General features: G+C 39.8%; 1 protein-coding gene across 2 annotated transcripts in view; it reads left to right on the forward strand.

Annotated features, from left to right (window-relative positions):
* The first annotated feature begins 3,602 nt into the window (after positions 1-3,602).
* LOC109063418 (rho-related BTB domain-containing protein 2-like) overlaps positions 3,603-15,423 on the forward strand; it is a 49,900-nt gene continuing 38,079 nt past the window's right edge. The window contains exons 1-3 of one of the 2 annotated variants that reach the window (XM_042724552.1): positions 3,603-3,754; positions 4,118-4,234; positions 4,322-4,412. The gene's annotated coding sequence lies outside the window, so the exon portion shown is untranslated. Of the gene's footprint in view, positions 3,755-3,838; positions 4,235-4,321; positions 4,413-15,423 lie in introns of those variants that run through there. The other variant, XM_042724553.1, reaches the window with a different exon arrangement.

The following is a 15,423-nucleotide window of genomic DNA, read 5'->3' on the forward strand; positions in this document are numbered from 1 at the left end:
TTAACTTGTAAGCACAAAACACAAGATACTTCTCTTTTCAATATGAATAAGGCTTTATTAGATAAATCTAAGGCATATAAACTAATCTAACACATAAGCACACGCACTCACACATTCACACAAGTTGCAGGAAGATAGAAAGTTAGGAAAGAATGAGTTTAAGAGGATAAGAATGTGAAATCCCAAGTTTACAGCAATACGTGAAATTGCATAGACATGAACAACCATTAATCACTTAATTTACCCTCGCACTGAGTTCCTCAATGAGGTTAAAATTATATTAGATAACACCAGTACAGATGTGAGTCTGGAGGTTACTTGCGTTGCCTGTTTAATGGGGTTCCCTTTGTTGTCGCTGAAAAGGGGATTTCCCGAAGTTGCTAATTGGCTGGAAGTTCAGTAGTCGGTGGAAGTGACGTCTTGGGAAGCCCGTGGTTGGGCGTTGGCTGACGATGCAGAGTTGTGGGCTGGTTGAAGTTTCAGACGGGCACTCGAGATCAGACTCGGAGACACGGCGTTACAAAACTTAACTCAGAACACGAAACTCTCAAACGGAAAAGAAAAGAAACTAAAGTAAAAGAACAGAAGTAAAGTTTGACGAGACTAGGTGGTGTTTCTTCTCATCGTGGCTAAGTAGCAGCAGGCGGCGTGCAGGCCGAAGCACGCTGGAACGGCGCTCAAAGAACGCTAAAAGTGATGACAAAGCATGACTAAAAGCAGGCTAAAAGCCGGCATGACTGATAGCAAAAGCTAAAAAAGCTAAAAGCTAAAAGCAAAATTTGATGGTGTCCTGAGTATTTAAACTGGCCTTTTGGCCACACTTCAAATGTTGTCTTGACCAATTAGATATTGTCTTTTCTCGGGGTGTTCCGATGTTTGTCCCACCCATTCATAAATCATATGTTATCTTATCAAGCTCGTGGTCCGAATTTTCCCGCTCTTGCAGGGTATAATTTGGACATGATTCCTATAACAAGAATATGATACATTTGACAAATAACTGATGGTCAGAAACGTTTTTAAGCAAGAATATTCGAACAACACACATACTAAACATGAATATGATCCCTTAAGCTATTCAAGAGTTATTTAAAAAGACATACACAATAAGTGATTAGAAACATTAAAAATCAAATGTGTCGGTTACATAAATGATATGGAGTTAAACAATGGATTGATATCCATTTAGAAGTCTTTTTTGAGTTCATTTTGGTGCATATATGCATTGGAAGGCATTCTCTGTGCCATCCTGGGGAGTAAGGATATGTCCTGTGAAGACCAGAGGGGTTAACAGGTCTCCTTAGGAATTTCAGTCTGGTTCTGCTAGGTGGGGGGAAGTCAATCCAACGATCTTGTTTACTCTCATGGCTTTACATGTGAGGGTCAGACTGTCCATCTCTTCGATTACTTGCCCCAAATTAGACAATCTCTTCTTCGAATTGAAATTGTCAATAATTGTTCTAATGGTGTTAATGTTGAAAGCTGTTCTGTGAAAGAGTTGGTTGGTTATCAGACTGTGGTGCTAGGAGTTGATTTACAACATCCTGCCTTTCTGTGGAATTCGGCTCATGTTTCAACCAGGCTCCCGATCGAATCTTTAATTTGTCTGGTTCACGCTACACTAGTCATCCTGGATTATGCCACCTGGTACCCGGAAGCCATTCCTCTTCATGCGGCAAACACCAAGAACATTGCCCGAGAGCTCTTCCTGCTGGCCAGCCGGGTTGGGATCCCAAAGGAGATACTGATGGACCAGGGTACCCCTTCATGTCCCGGGTCATGGCGGACCTATGTCGACTCCTCAAAATACAACAGCCGAAGACGTCGGTCTACCACCCGCAGACGGATAGCTTGGTTGAAAGGTTTAATCAGACGCTCAAACGTATGCTGAGGTGGGTGGTGGCCGAAAATGGGCATGACTGGGACCTCATGATCCCGTATGTGATCTTTGGAGTCCGAGAGGTACCACAGGCTTCACCCCCTTTGAACTGCTGTTTGGGAGACAACCCAGGGGCCTTCTAGACATCACTCGGGAAGCTTGGGAGAATCAACCAGCCCCACTGTGCAGCCTAGTCGAGCATGTATGGGAAATGAGAGAAAGGATCGACCGAGTCATGTCCCTAGTGAAGGAACACCTCGTGATGGCCCAGCGTGCCCAGCAACGACTGTACAACCGGCCCGCACAAGCCCGGGAGTTCCAGCCAGGGGAACGGGTGGTAGTTTTGGTCCCGACAGCTGCGTGTAAGTTCCTGGCAGGGGCCCTACACCGTGGTGGAACGAATGGGACCGGTTATGGACTGTGTGCGGCAACCCAGCTGCCGACGAACAGATGGGTGACTCGGTGGTTCCTAGCACTCAGGACTTCTGCTTCCAGGTACAACATCAGGCCGAGGCCGACCACGAGAATGCGGATGGATTCTCCCGGGGCTGGTCCGGTTGGGCAGGTCTGGCAGGTAACATCAAATTCCCCTCCCGTAATACCCTCACAACAAGTTTTGTGTTGCCCCACAGGACCAGGGCGACACCTATGGGGGGGGAATGTGGCGAGTATCCCGGTTCCTGATCAACGTCGCCCTGGAAACGTCGCTCCCACACTGATCACAGTCACAACACCTGTGCGCGATAAGTGGCGCACCTGGAGCTTGTTCCCACTGCCCATAAAAGCCAGGAGAAGAGGCAACCGAGTTGACTTGCAACGAAGCTCCAGGCGAAGTTAATGCTTGTTCTTGTTCACAGAATCCGACGGTACCCCGGGAGAGGGATTTTCGCCACGGCACTTCACCCCACGAGCGCCAAGTCTTTGGCCACTCAAACTCTCCTCCTCAGCATGCATTACGACGATACAGACACATGTCCTCTTCCATGCATTTTCATAACATCTTTAGTTGATTGGAACTTCTTTATTATTGCCCTGATGGTGGAAATGGGCATTTTCAATGCTTTAGCTATTTTCTTACAGCCACTTTCTATTTTGTGAAGCTCAACAATCTTGTTCCACACATCAGAACTATATTCTTTGGTTTTACTCTTTGTGATGGATGATTAAGGGAATTTGGCCTTTGTGTTCCCCCATATTTATAATCCTGTGGAACAGTAAGTCATGGCTGGACAATTTCATGTTCATAATCACACTGGTGTGCTAAAAAATTAAATGTGAATAGGAATGTACTTCAGAGATATTTTACTCTTAAGAATTTCTAGGGGTGCCTATAATGGGAGCCAACATGCATTGGAGAAAAAACATTTATTTCATAATGTGAGTTTCCCCCCACTTTCAATTGTTTTACTTCAATCAAAGTTCAGAGTTTTGTGATTTTCTTTTTAATGAAAGATCAAAAAGTTAAATGATACAGATTTATTTTCACAGCCGCCTTTTCTCAAATTGACCAAGGGTGCCAATATCAGTGGGCGGCACTGTAGCTAAATTTAACATTAATATCTAGCCATGTTTAGAACACAGAAATGGCCGTGTTAGCAAACACAATCGTTTGCACACACATGATTTGCACAATTTCAGCCTTTGAGCGGCAAGCGAACACGCGCTCCAGCCCGATCTGTAGGCAGAAACGCTCGCGCTCCACTTTATGAATGGATGGGAGTGGCGCTGTAGTGTCAGTGTCAGTGTCATCACGCTGTTAATAGGCGCTGGCGTTCGTCAGTGGACTTGACAGGACAGCAAGTGGACAGCAAATGACAGCGGCCAGAGCGACACGGAGTCGGGCATTAGGGGCAAAAGGCGACTGGTCGGGATTTGGTGAGCACGCCACTGTGACAGACAGACAGGGGCCGTTCACATGTTACAGGGTGGGAGGATGGGTTAGGGGAGACAAAGGAATAACAGGCATGTAGTTTTTTGACCGCCCGTAGACAACTTGGACACGTTTGCGCGGACTGAATAATAAAAAGTTACATTCCCTGTTATTACGCTGAGGGTCTCACATGATTCACAGCGACTTTTTTATTCGTGCGATTCATTTGACCCCCAGACCAGTTGAGAGACCGGTTTGTTTAGTCATTTTTGGGGTTTGTGGTAATGTCGCTATCTGGATTTTCCAAACTGCATTCCTTCAGAGTTGTGGCAAAGTAGAGAGATAATTGTGCCCGTCTCTTTTCAAAGGCGTGACAAACTCAAAAGGGCGAGACAGAAAACTCGCATCAGCACCACGCCAGCACACTTCGTCTGGTCTGTTTGGAAGAGACTCCGATCCGAGGCTCGTCGATCTCAGAACTGTTGGTCTGTATCTAGGCTACTGTCCCTCCCAAGAATTTTGGGCTGTCCCAGCTCGATGACTAACTCCCTTTTCTTTTATCTTTATGGAAGGACACAAAACGGTATGCTTTTGTAAGTAGAAGGCAGTGATCACTTTAACTGACGCTCGTAACCCGAAAGATTCACGAGGCGAAATCACAAGGTAAGTATTTTTAACAAAAACTTTAAGTTTGATATAATATTTAATGTTCTGTTGTCTATACTGAGTGTGATTTGATGAGCTTTTCTCAGTTTTTAAATCGCAATTCCTTATTTTCGAGATGTCAATATGAAGTTGACAATGCTAAATCTCACTTTAGTTCGCTGTGAAACATTGCTACTAAAATAGTACTAAAATTCAGTTTAATTGTTGCCTTTAAATTTAAGTGAAATCAAAGTGGTGCCAAAGTGACATCCTGTGACTGCAGTGATAACCTACTGTTCATTGCACTTTTTCAACCACTCTCAGTGGTTCTTCACTGAAAAAATAAATAAATACATAAATAAAAATAAAAAATATGAGAAATTCCAAAAACACAAAAGAAATTGAACAGAAATTAAGTTAATGAGCAGAATTAAAATCTTCCAAACATAACGATGAAGGTTTATGCCTATACTTAGATAACATTCAATAGGCGGATTCTTGTCAAAATTATTGCAGGCGCACATGATGCCCATGAAGTAGGCTGCTCAGTAGGTTTTGAGATACAGCCAGTGTTTGTTTTGTAATCACACACACAACAAATCTGTGTGTGTGTGTGTGTGTGTGTCTGGTGTAAATCATATGGGTTCAGGATTCCACTACACCCAGGATGTTTAACCAGGCATCCCTAAGATCCTCAAGTGGTTCAGCGGGTCATGACATTATGACAGCCCAGCTATATCTATTTTTTTCTTTCCAACAATCTGTTAAACGTTATATTGTAGTTAAAGATTTTAATCAAATTGCAAAATAACAATTAGTTATTACATTGAGTCCATGGGTTAGATAAGAGTCCTGCTGAAAGTTCCTGCCAGCGCTAACTCCTGTGCTTCAGCAACACGTAATGCACGTTTACAGTTACAGTAATCTCAGTCCTTCCCTTCATAGTTGATGTGCATAGCACTTTGTAGTGAATTCATATTGGCTCCACATTTCTCCACGTACATTTTGAAGAATTTGCTCAGCTGAGTAAACAGTGACTGTCTGGTCATAATCCACACCGCACCCTCACTGCTCTATTGTATTAATAATGAATCAGAGTAGCAAGAATAAATGCACGATAATTGCTAATATACATAATTATTGTGAGAAACGCCCACCAACTATATTTGCAGTTCAGTAATAATACCAGTTACAAAAGAAAATTCTGTGTTATTTCACTTTGATTTGTGGATTAGTCCGTGACTTTTTATGCTATGATGCATATCTATGAGTTTATGGAATTTGCTGTGTCAAATGTATAAACTCAGATTTGTATCTATAGGTTAAGGCTGATTGTGTTATTTGGACAATGCAAACCTGACAAACAAGGAGAACCGTAAATACATTATTACTGGCAGTTAAAGACAGTTAAGGAACACAATTGCATGTTTTTACATCCATTTGTTATCTGTCATGGAACTAAAACCGCTGATTTTTGGGTGAGGCAGACTGTGGAATATGTTACCGCCCTGTCTTTCTTTTCTTTCTTTCTCTATCACTCTTTCTCTCTCTACTCCATCTCCAAGAGATTGTTGTTGGTGACTTGAGCTTTCCAGCATGCTTGCACTCCAAACATTCCAGCCCTCTCGAGCACCAAGGATCTGGCCAGCTCCACACAGCTGGGAGCTATATAAGACCCGGGGCAGTGTATTGAGCAACATCTTTAACTTGGTCTTGGGCTCCCTATGGCCTGATACAAGGGGGAGGGGGCGTTCCGCATTCCACTTTCTCTACCAGGGCAAAGCGCCATCCAGATTCCAGTAGGAATACATAGAGAGGTCAAAATTCCAGTGTGCAGATAGGGGGACGTGTCACAACACATGACAGGATGAGTGAAGCATGCACACAGAACACATGGGAAGAATTCTGTATTCTAAATGCATGCATGACATCACATGTAGACAAGTACTGTTCATTCTTGGCGCCTGTCAGCAGCTGACCTCTGCATACACGCATATACAAACATGGGGAAAAACAAACATGCATCTTTTCCTCAAAGCACATGATGTTGGTCTGTGCTGGAGCAATGCAGTTTAGAGAGACAGTCATTGTACAGTGTTCTATCTCCCTCAGTGTTTTTGGCTGCTCTCGCAGTTGTTTTTGAAAGAGGAGAGTCTGTGTGCAAAGAAAGTTGAGGCCAGGACAGCAGGCTGATAGCAAGAGAAAAGAGTGGGAGAGGGAAAGGGAGGAGAAAGAAGAGAGTAGATCCTTGGGAAGACTCACAAGGGGTTGTGGGGAAAAGGATCTCAGCTGAAGAAGGCGCTGCTGCATACAAAAAGAGGAAAAGGATGAATTTTAGAAAAACACGCTGTAAACTAGTTCTATTGTGGCAACTCTCTGAACATTTTAGCATGGTAATGGATATGACAAAGTTACTGTATTTGGTCTTGGCGGACTAGGTCTGATATGCTGCTGCTGCTGTTGGTTATGATGACTACACATTGCTGTAGTTGTAGATTACTGCTGCTGCAAGCAAGTACAGGAACTTGCTATTGCCAATGCATACAGTGATACAGTGCTGTGAGCAATTAAGACATACTGCTGCTGCACAAATAGCATATAAAATAACCCATAGCAGATCTATAGAGGTGGAGCTGGGGAAGGTGGAGGGTTTCAGAAGAACTCTGAAAGCATGCTGTGGAGTGCAATGCTAACCAGCCATTTAAATGTAAAGCAGTAAGCTGATTGGCTGTGTAGGCAACATGAACCAATCAGCTTGTGCCAAGTATTTAACACTGTGAATATCATCACTTTGCGTTAATGACCCATCATCCTGAGCCATCTAGAGTTTCATTACAGAACTTGGCATTAATGCAGCGAGTAAGTGAACTTTTTGAATAGTCTTACATAGCAACACTTTACAAATCTGGTCCTTATTGTACATAATCTGGAGAAGAACTATCCACTTAGTTAGAAAGAGACCATCTGATATGTACAGTGACCAGCCACAGTGTTTGTTTCTATGTGTAGGGATGTCTGTTTATGTATTTGGCAGATACTTTTATACAAAGCAACCTACATTGCATTCATATATTTCATTAATTCCTGAATCCCTTGGAATCAAACCCATGCACCATGCTCTACTGTTTGATCAACAAGAGCACTGAAATACATTGTCAAAATAATGAATTTAATAGTGGTACAGCAGATTGTACAGAAATACACTCTGAAAATAGCAGAAGGGTTTAGAATTAAAATAAAAATGTTTTTTTTTCTTTCATCAGTACTGATTCTTTCACTTTACAAATATCAGAAAAACAAGTATAATATCCAATTCTGGTCATGCATCAGGTTTACTTATTATTAAGTGCCTCAAGTAAAACTTAAATGATAAAAATCAGGGAGAGCGCCAGCCATTTGGAACAGGTGATTTTAGGCAGTGCTTGCAATTTTTGTGAGTTATATGCATCAGACTCTCAGTGAATAGACTGTGCAGCATGCCGCCTGAAGCTGAGACTAGTTATTGAGAAACTTTGCTAAAAGTCATATACCCCTCCTCAACCCTTTTCTAACCTTTTTTTTTCTTATGGTTTCACTCTTTCTCACACTTGTCCCTGTCTGAGCAAATAGAGTGATACAGAAGCCTACATGGATGTATTGCTAATAAGATATTCACACTTGCCAGTTAATAAATGAAGAAGTCAATAAATTAATAATTAAATTAATAATTTATAATAGTAAAAGTGTATTTGTAATTTAAAAATTATTACAAAATGATAAATTGTACCTCATTGTTTTGTTTGTAAAAGCTTTAGTGGTATGAACGTTTCATGCACACAGACACAGGCTGTACATGAGTGACAGTGCTGAGATACACGAGGACAGTCAAGTGTTATGCTGAAATTGTCCAGTGATAAAGTACACCCCCCCCCACCTTTCCTCACATTGTCACCTCCCTGTCCTAGTCCAGGTTCCCTCTACTACTCTCCGTCAGTCTGTTCATGTGTGTTTGCTTCGAGGTCAGTGGAGACTACAGATAGGGTTGCACATTGCACAACTATTGACACACTTTTGGGGAGCATGAACTCAGTCACCTGAGACTGCTTGCCACTACAGAAGTCATTGACTCCTAAAGTTAGATGAAGTTTTTCATCTGATGATATTGTTTTGAAGTTTTTTCTCCCATACAATCACAGACAATCTAAAATAATAACTTTTGGTAATTATCTCATTATTAATACTATAAGGTTTATTGTCTGTGGGGTAGGGTTTTTTTTTTTTCCAAGTAAAATTTTGTTGTATGCAAATGTTAAATTTTTTCTCAGGGTACGGTTAATGTACTGCAGCTTTGTTTGCTCTGATAAAACAGTTAACAGATGTTAATTATGTATCATGCTTTTTCCATATCACTGTGGACATATGAGAGAAGAGTAGTTTAAAACTAACAATGAAAATAAAAGTAACATACAGTATATCTGCAGTGGCAGATCCTGGCATATGGAGTATCTGGTAGATTATAGTGCATAATATTTTATCTTTGAAAAATACATTGTAGCAGTGTTTGGAGTGGAGGGGGGTCGGCAAAGGACCTCGAGATGGGAATCAGACTCGGGTCACCACGAGCACAGTTGCAATATATGTCAGCGCACTAACCACAAGGCTATAGGTGCCGACATTGATGCACCTATATTTAATGTGGGCTATTGCGTATGATAATTGTGTGTGTGTGTGTGTGTGTGTATGTCACTGCTTGAATGTTAAGGAACAAACAGGCAGTTTTAAATAGATTAAACATTTCCGTTCAAATTAAGAGGCCTCTGTAGAGTCTGTAGGGCACCAGCCCGGTCCAGTCAGTGCAGCATAATTATTAAGTCATGTAACAGTTGCTTTTGGATCATGACTCTGTGGCTTCAGCAAATTATGTTTCCTTGACTAAAGTTCACATATCTCCCATAAGTTCCTGAGCCTAAAAGTTACAGCAGTTCAAAACACTGTGACTCACTTAAAAATCTTTTCATAAGGCTTGCTTGAGTAGGTGTGGGATTCATTAAATGAGAATTAAAAAGGCCCTTTCAGCAGACCTATGCTACGCCTTGTGTATATTTTACTGTATTCTCTGTATCTGCCTGTATGTTTGTGTGTGTGAGAGAGAGTTAATCAGAGTAAAACCTAGTTATCATGACATCTCCATCTTGTTTGACATTCTTTATTTTACAGCGGAAATACCTCATTTGGTAATGAGGTCACTATGCAATTTCTGATTTACAGATTGCAGGAAGACACACATGCACACAGAGTAGTATATAGAACTAAAATGACTTGCAAATCTTTTGCATTTTGTACAGTAGACAGTAGATGCAAATGCAACCTGACCCGTTGACCTGGCAAAGCCTGAAAACCACATTCCAAAATAGCACACCCAACATGATTTGTGATCCCATAAAAAGCATATACAGTAGTAGTCTGCAAACACACAATGTGAGTAATCAGGAAAACCCTGTACCGCTGGGAGTGGCTGGTGTGGCATTTTGTGCAGAACACCCACAACTCGAAACTGACTGCTGCTGCTGTAATTCCTCCCATAATGAAGCACAATAGACAAGAAGACTCCCTTGTACAGTGGCACACAATGCAGTTCACTGTATTGTCATCCAAGACATAACAGATTGCTTTCATATGAGCTTTTCTGTATACTAGACGTGCAAATGTATGATGTCGTTGCATGATATAACAACAGCAAACCTAGTGGCATAAGTACAAAATTGAACAAACATTTTAAGACTGCATTTCATAAAAAGGAGTCTGATTTAAATGATAAAACAATAGATATTTTCAAGTCTGACTTGACTCTAGTGTACCAAAAAGTGCTGCTGTATACTGTATATGCAGGTACTTGGCTGGACGGTACTCAAATAATTGTACTTCATTACTATAATTGTAATTGGGGAGTGTTCAGGAAACCTGTTTACAGTTAAACAATCATTATTTTTGCAATTCAATCTTTCAAGTGGCACAGAAATTGCACTCCTAATTATATTTCCAAGGTGGGAATAATATAATTTAATTTAGACCTTGAAAAATACAGATTCTACAGGTTTTGTCAATTCCGGGTTAAATGTAAATAATAATAAAAAAAAAGTACTTAATTGAGAAAGCCTTTTCTGTCATTTGATTACATTAGTCAATTTTTAAACCCAAACCTTAAAGTTGCAGTTTGTAAATTTTGCCTCTTTGACGCCGTCTCTGTTTAAAAACCTGCAATTGTAGCTGTTGAATTATCTTCCTTGCGTGTGTTGTGCGCCGTCAGTCACTGCACCGGTGTGGATATTTACTGTACTTCACATACACAGATTCTAGCCTACGTCTTGAAATATATATGACCCAAATAAGAAGTAAGTCTGCCACGTTTGTTCTCACCAACTGCTGTTAGCTCATATCACATCAAACCAAGCAAATTATTTTTATTGTTATACTTTATTCTCAAATTATTAATGTTAACAACATCAGCATTGCCTATAGTGTGTATTAGCATGTAAATTTCAATTTCTGCACAGTCTAATCTCTAATTGTCATACCATTCGAATTTCATATAAAAAAATTATTTTAACCCAAAATGTAATCAGAAGCACATTTAAAACTGGAATATAATTTAATTTCATTCACATGTGTTTCATAAACACATAATCCTTTCTGGATTACAATCCGCCATCGAAATGGTACATTTAATTATTCTAGCTGCTGTGAGAAAAGGCTATAAATGATCCCCCACCTGCTGGATCCTCACATGCGATAAAACCTACTAGCTGGGACAACTTCTTTATGTTTACAATAGGGCTGGGCAATATATCGCATCCGATTGTCACGCACATTTCGTCAGTAAAGCCGGTTCCCTGATTACCGCTAAATCGCCATCACCTGCTTTCAAATGGAGTGGCATTTAATAGACAGAGCTGTAGTTCGATATATAGCACATTTTTTGTTATATACATTTAGTATTATTTGCAAGAATCTATTTACACAGTACACATAATTTAATGCCGGTACAAATTCTCTGTCCTTTACTGAGGCCTGGAAAGTAAACTTTTGTTACCCCAATATGTCTTGTCAGAAGAGCAGGGTTTATTGTTGAGTCTGTTCAAATTCACATGACAGGGTGTGTACTGGCATCTTGCAGTACCACTCTTCCACAGTCCCTCCCAATCATTATGTGATCAGTACATTTGCATATGTCAATGACAGTGATACTGATGTTTTAGAGCTAACAACTGATCATAGTGTTTTATTTTCACAGTAAACATCTTATTATAAAATAATAAAAGCTGGATGAAAACTGTATGCAGTTTTGCTATGTTGTGATTACATGTGATTCGTTACTGTTGGCCAATAACAATCTAATGTGACAGGCACAGAAATAACACCAATATAGATTTTTCCAGTGCTTTTCAGAGATGCTGTTTTAAGTGTTCAGCAGGGTGCCAGACAGTCAATTTGTTGTGTGTGCATGTGTTTGTGTCCATATTTTTTCTTTGATTGTATGATTGATTGTGATTGTGTCCATAGCAGTTCATCTTTTGGTAACATTTTTTCTATTTCTGGGCCTAATTTTATTATTCTCTCATCTTATCTCAGTTTTAAACAGTCTATGGTAATATATTCTAAGCCCGTTATATTTTCCAATTATTTCAACAACATCCCTTCCTGTTCTTTCTGAAAACCCAAAACAGAGAGAGAGGGAAATGAGGAGTGACAGAGAAAAATGTAAGAATATGAAAAAAAATCACAGCAGCAGAATGTCCTTTAAGACTAAGAGGTTTGTTTTTAGGTTCAGCTCCCAGCAGAATAACAACAGTGCTGTGTAACTTCCTCATTCCCCCGGCGGTAGACAGCCAGGTTATAATTTGGCCTATGGTGCTTCAGAGATATTTATTTTGGCATGTTAAATATTAAATTAACTTGTTGATCTAATCTGCCTATCCTCCTGTACCCTGCGACATTTTTTGAATGCCACATAATACTGGTTTTCCATTTACTTAATGCAACTAGATGCATTCCAGTAGGTGTGCCCCATAATTATGTTATGTGTGTTCATATTTCATGTACACCAAAATACACCTTAAAAAAATAATGTGTCAAACAAAACCTCACTGACAAGATTTGCATAATATTCAAAGCTGGTTGACAGTTTCGGATTGAACTGTTTCAGTCCAGTATAGCCCATGCTTTGACAGTTAAAGGGATAGAAAATTCTGACATGAATTACTCACTCTCATGTCATCCCACTCCCAAACCTGTAAGACCTTCGTTCATCTTTGGAACACAAATTAAGATATTTTTGATATCCGAGAGCTTTATGTCCCTGCATAGACAGCAATGCAACTGACATGCTGAAGGCCCAGAAAGGTAGTAAGGACATTGTTAAAAGTGCATGTTACAGCAATAGTTCAACCGTAATTTTATGAAGCTAGGAGAATACTTTTTGTGCACAAAGAAAACAAAAATACCAACTTTATTCAACAATCTTCTGCTGCCATTCACGAAAGTACCATGACGCATGCGTGTGCATTCCTCTGCTTGTAAACAAGGCGCAGTACATGCGTGGTACTTTCGTGAATGGTGGCGGACAGTTGTTTTGTTTTGTTTGTGCACAAAAAGTATTCTCCTAGCTTCATAAAATTATAGCTGAACCACCACTGTCACCAGTGTTAATTTTGACAGGCATTTTTGATTTAGTCTTAGTTTTTATCTTGAAATGAAAATGCTTAATAGTCTTAGTCACATTTTAGTCATTTTAGTCTTTCATAGTTCTAGTCTAATTTTAGTCGACAAAAAGTCATAAAATTTTTGTCAACTTTTAGTCATTACTTTTAGTCATTACTTTTAGTCATTATTTTAGTCAAACTGCAGTTACCAACATTTATTTTGGTAGCTATTTTATGTGTAGTATTCAAACAAACATAGTCATTTATTCTTCTCTCTTTAGACCAAATCAATTAAGCTCATGAGAAATTTTAATCAAGGACTGAATTTGGAAAAACTTGAATAAATTATGACAATTTTCATTTTTGGGTGAACTATCTCTTTAAACACTAGTGAAAAGGGAGGAACATATAAATTTATTGCTGATAAATTATGTTATTATTGTTTTCTTTGCACACAAAAAGTATTCTCGTAGCTTTGTAAAATTATGGTTGAACCCCTGATGTCATATGGACTATTTTACCGATGTCCTTATATACTTTTCTGTGCGTTGATCGTGGTAATATTATTGCTGTCTTTGGAGGGTCAGAGAGCTCTCAGATTCCATCAAAAATATCTTAATTCGTGTACCGAACATGAACAAAGGTCTTACATGTTTGGAACAACATGAGGGTGAGTAATTAATGACAGAATTTGGGTGAACTAACCCTTTAATCTAGTTGCCCAATATAGATATTCTGATTAAGATGTTAGGCTGTTTGGGGATGAGTTGTGTAGGACACATTACATGACTTCTACTTTTCTTTATTCTGCTTTTATTTCAATCATGGTATGAATTTAACATATTAAGGATTTTGAGGAAAATTTAGATATTCCACCATCTCCATTAATTTGAAGTAATCAATGAAATATTCTTGGCAAATACAGCCTGAGTGTATCTACACACAGGTGTGATGGTGAGCATAGTATCATCCAGAGGTCTGACTGGTTAAGAGCATTTCAGCTTGATCTTAATGTCTTTCCCTTAACTCAATCCCCTTAACCCTGTGGATAAAAACCAAATAAAATGGTTTGTCTGTGTATGACTGCAGCTTCACATTAACGTCATTTCAGAGAGCTAGTCATTTTACTTGAGGCTAATCACGTAGTTCTTTAAAATTAAACTGGGTGTATAGTCAACTGGTAATGATGTCACTGACATGTTATGGGGTTTAAGGAAAAAATGAAGGATCTACATCTCCTGAAAAGTGGACTTTATATCCCTTTCATTATCTTTTGTGTGACAGCGCATAGTCATAACTGTCATTATAGTCTCAAATTTCAACCTATATGTGCAAAATTATATTACTCAATTAATTCAGCCTGAAGTGTGGTTCTCTTGAAGGAAGCTTAAGCCATACTACGCTTGGCCCCAGAGTAGCTCTGTTATTACTCAGCTGAGTAAAGGCTTAATAAGATTAGCCTCTTCATTTGAGCGGGTTCTGCTTAAAGATGTTCACATTTAACACATGAGTCACATCTTGCTAAGAGAGGCAGCATGTCTGTCTCCTATTCTACTAAAAGATTAGATATTATGGTAATAGTAAAGATACGAATCACGAGGACACAGTTATCAAAATCACATCTGACTCACAATGTCTTACATGTTATGGTATAAGCACATAAGGCCTGTAGTAGCTCAGAGTGACTGTAAAAGCATTTATCCTCAAAAGTTAGACGTGAAAAATTACACAATTAATTCAGTTTGGGGCAATAATTCAATTTATTCAATTTGCCCCAATAATTTGGGGCAGTCGTGGCCTAATGGTTAGAGCAGGGTTGTCCAAACTTGGTCCTGGAGGGCCGGTGTCCGAGTTGTAGCTCCAACTTGCTTCAACACACCTGCCTGGAAGATTCTAGCATGCCTAGTAAGACCTTGATTAGCTGGTTCAGTTGTGTTTAATTAGGGTTGGAGCTAAACTCTGCAGGACAGTGACCCTTCAGGGGAGTCGGACTTGTAACCCACCTTCAATACCACGACTGAGGAGAGATCTTTGAGCAAGGCACCGAACCCCCAACTCTGTTTGTGTGTGTGTGTGTGTGTGTGTGTTTCACTACTCACTGCTGTGCACTGGGATGGGTTAAATGCAGAGCACAAATTCAAAGTATGGGACACCATACTTGGCCACACATCACCTCCTTTCCTTTCCTTTAGAAATATTCCACTGAAAAAAAAAAAACTGATTACAGATTTACAGCAGTGTCTGTCAGTGGCTTGAAGGTATTGTTAATAACCCCTTTCTAATAAACGCTGGGGAGTGGGCTTGAGTGAAGTCTAAAGTTAGTTTAAATTCACTCAGTCTTCATCAAAGCT

Source organism: Cyprinus carpio, chromosome B5, assembly GCF_018340385.1.
Source record: "Cyprinus carpio isolate SPL01 chromosome B5, ASM1834038v1, whole genome shotgun sequence".
In the NCBI taxonomy this organism is placed as follows: Eukaryota; Metazoa; Chordata; class Actinopteri; order Cypriniformes; family Cyprinidae; genus Cyprinus; species Cyprinus carpio.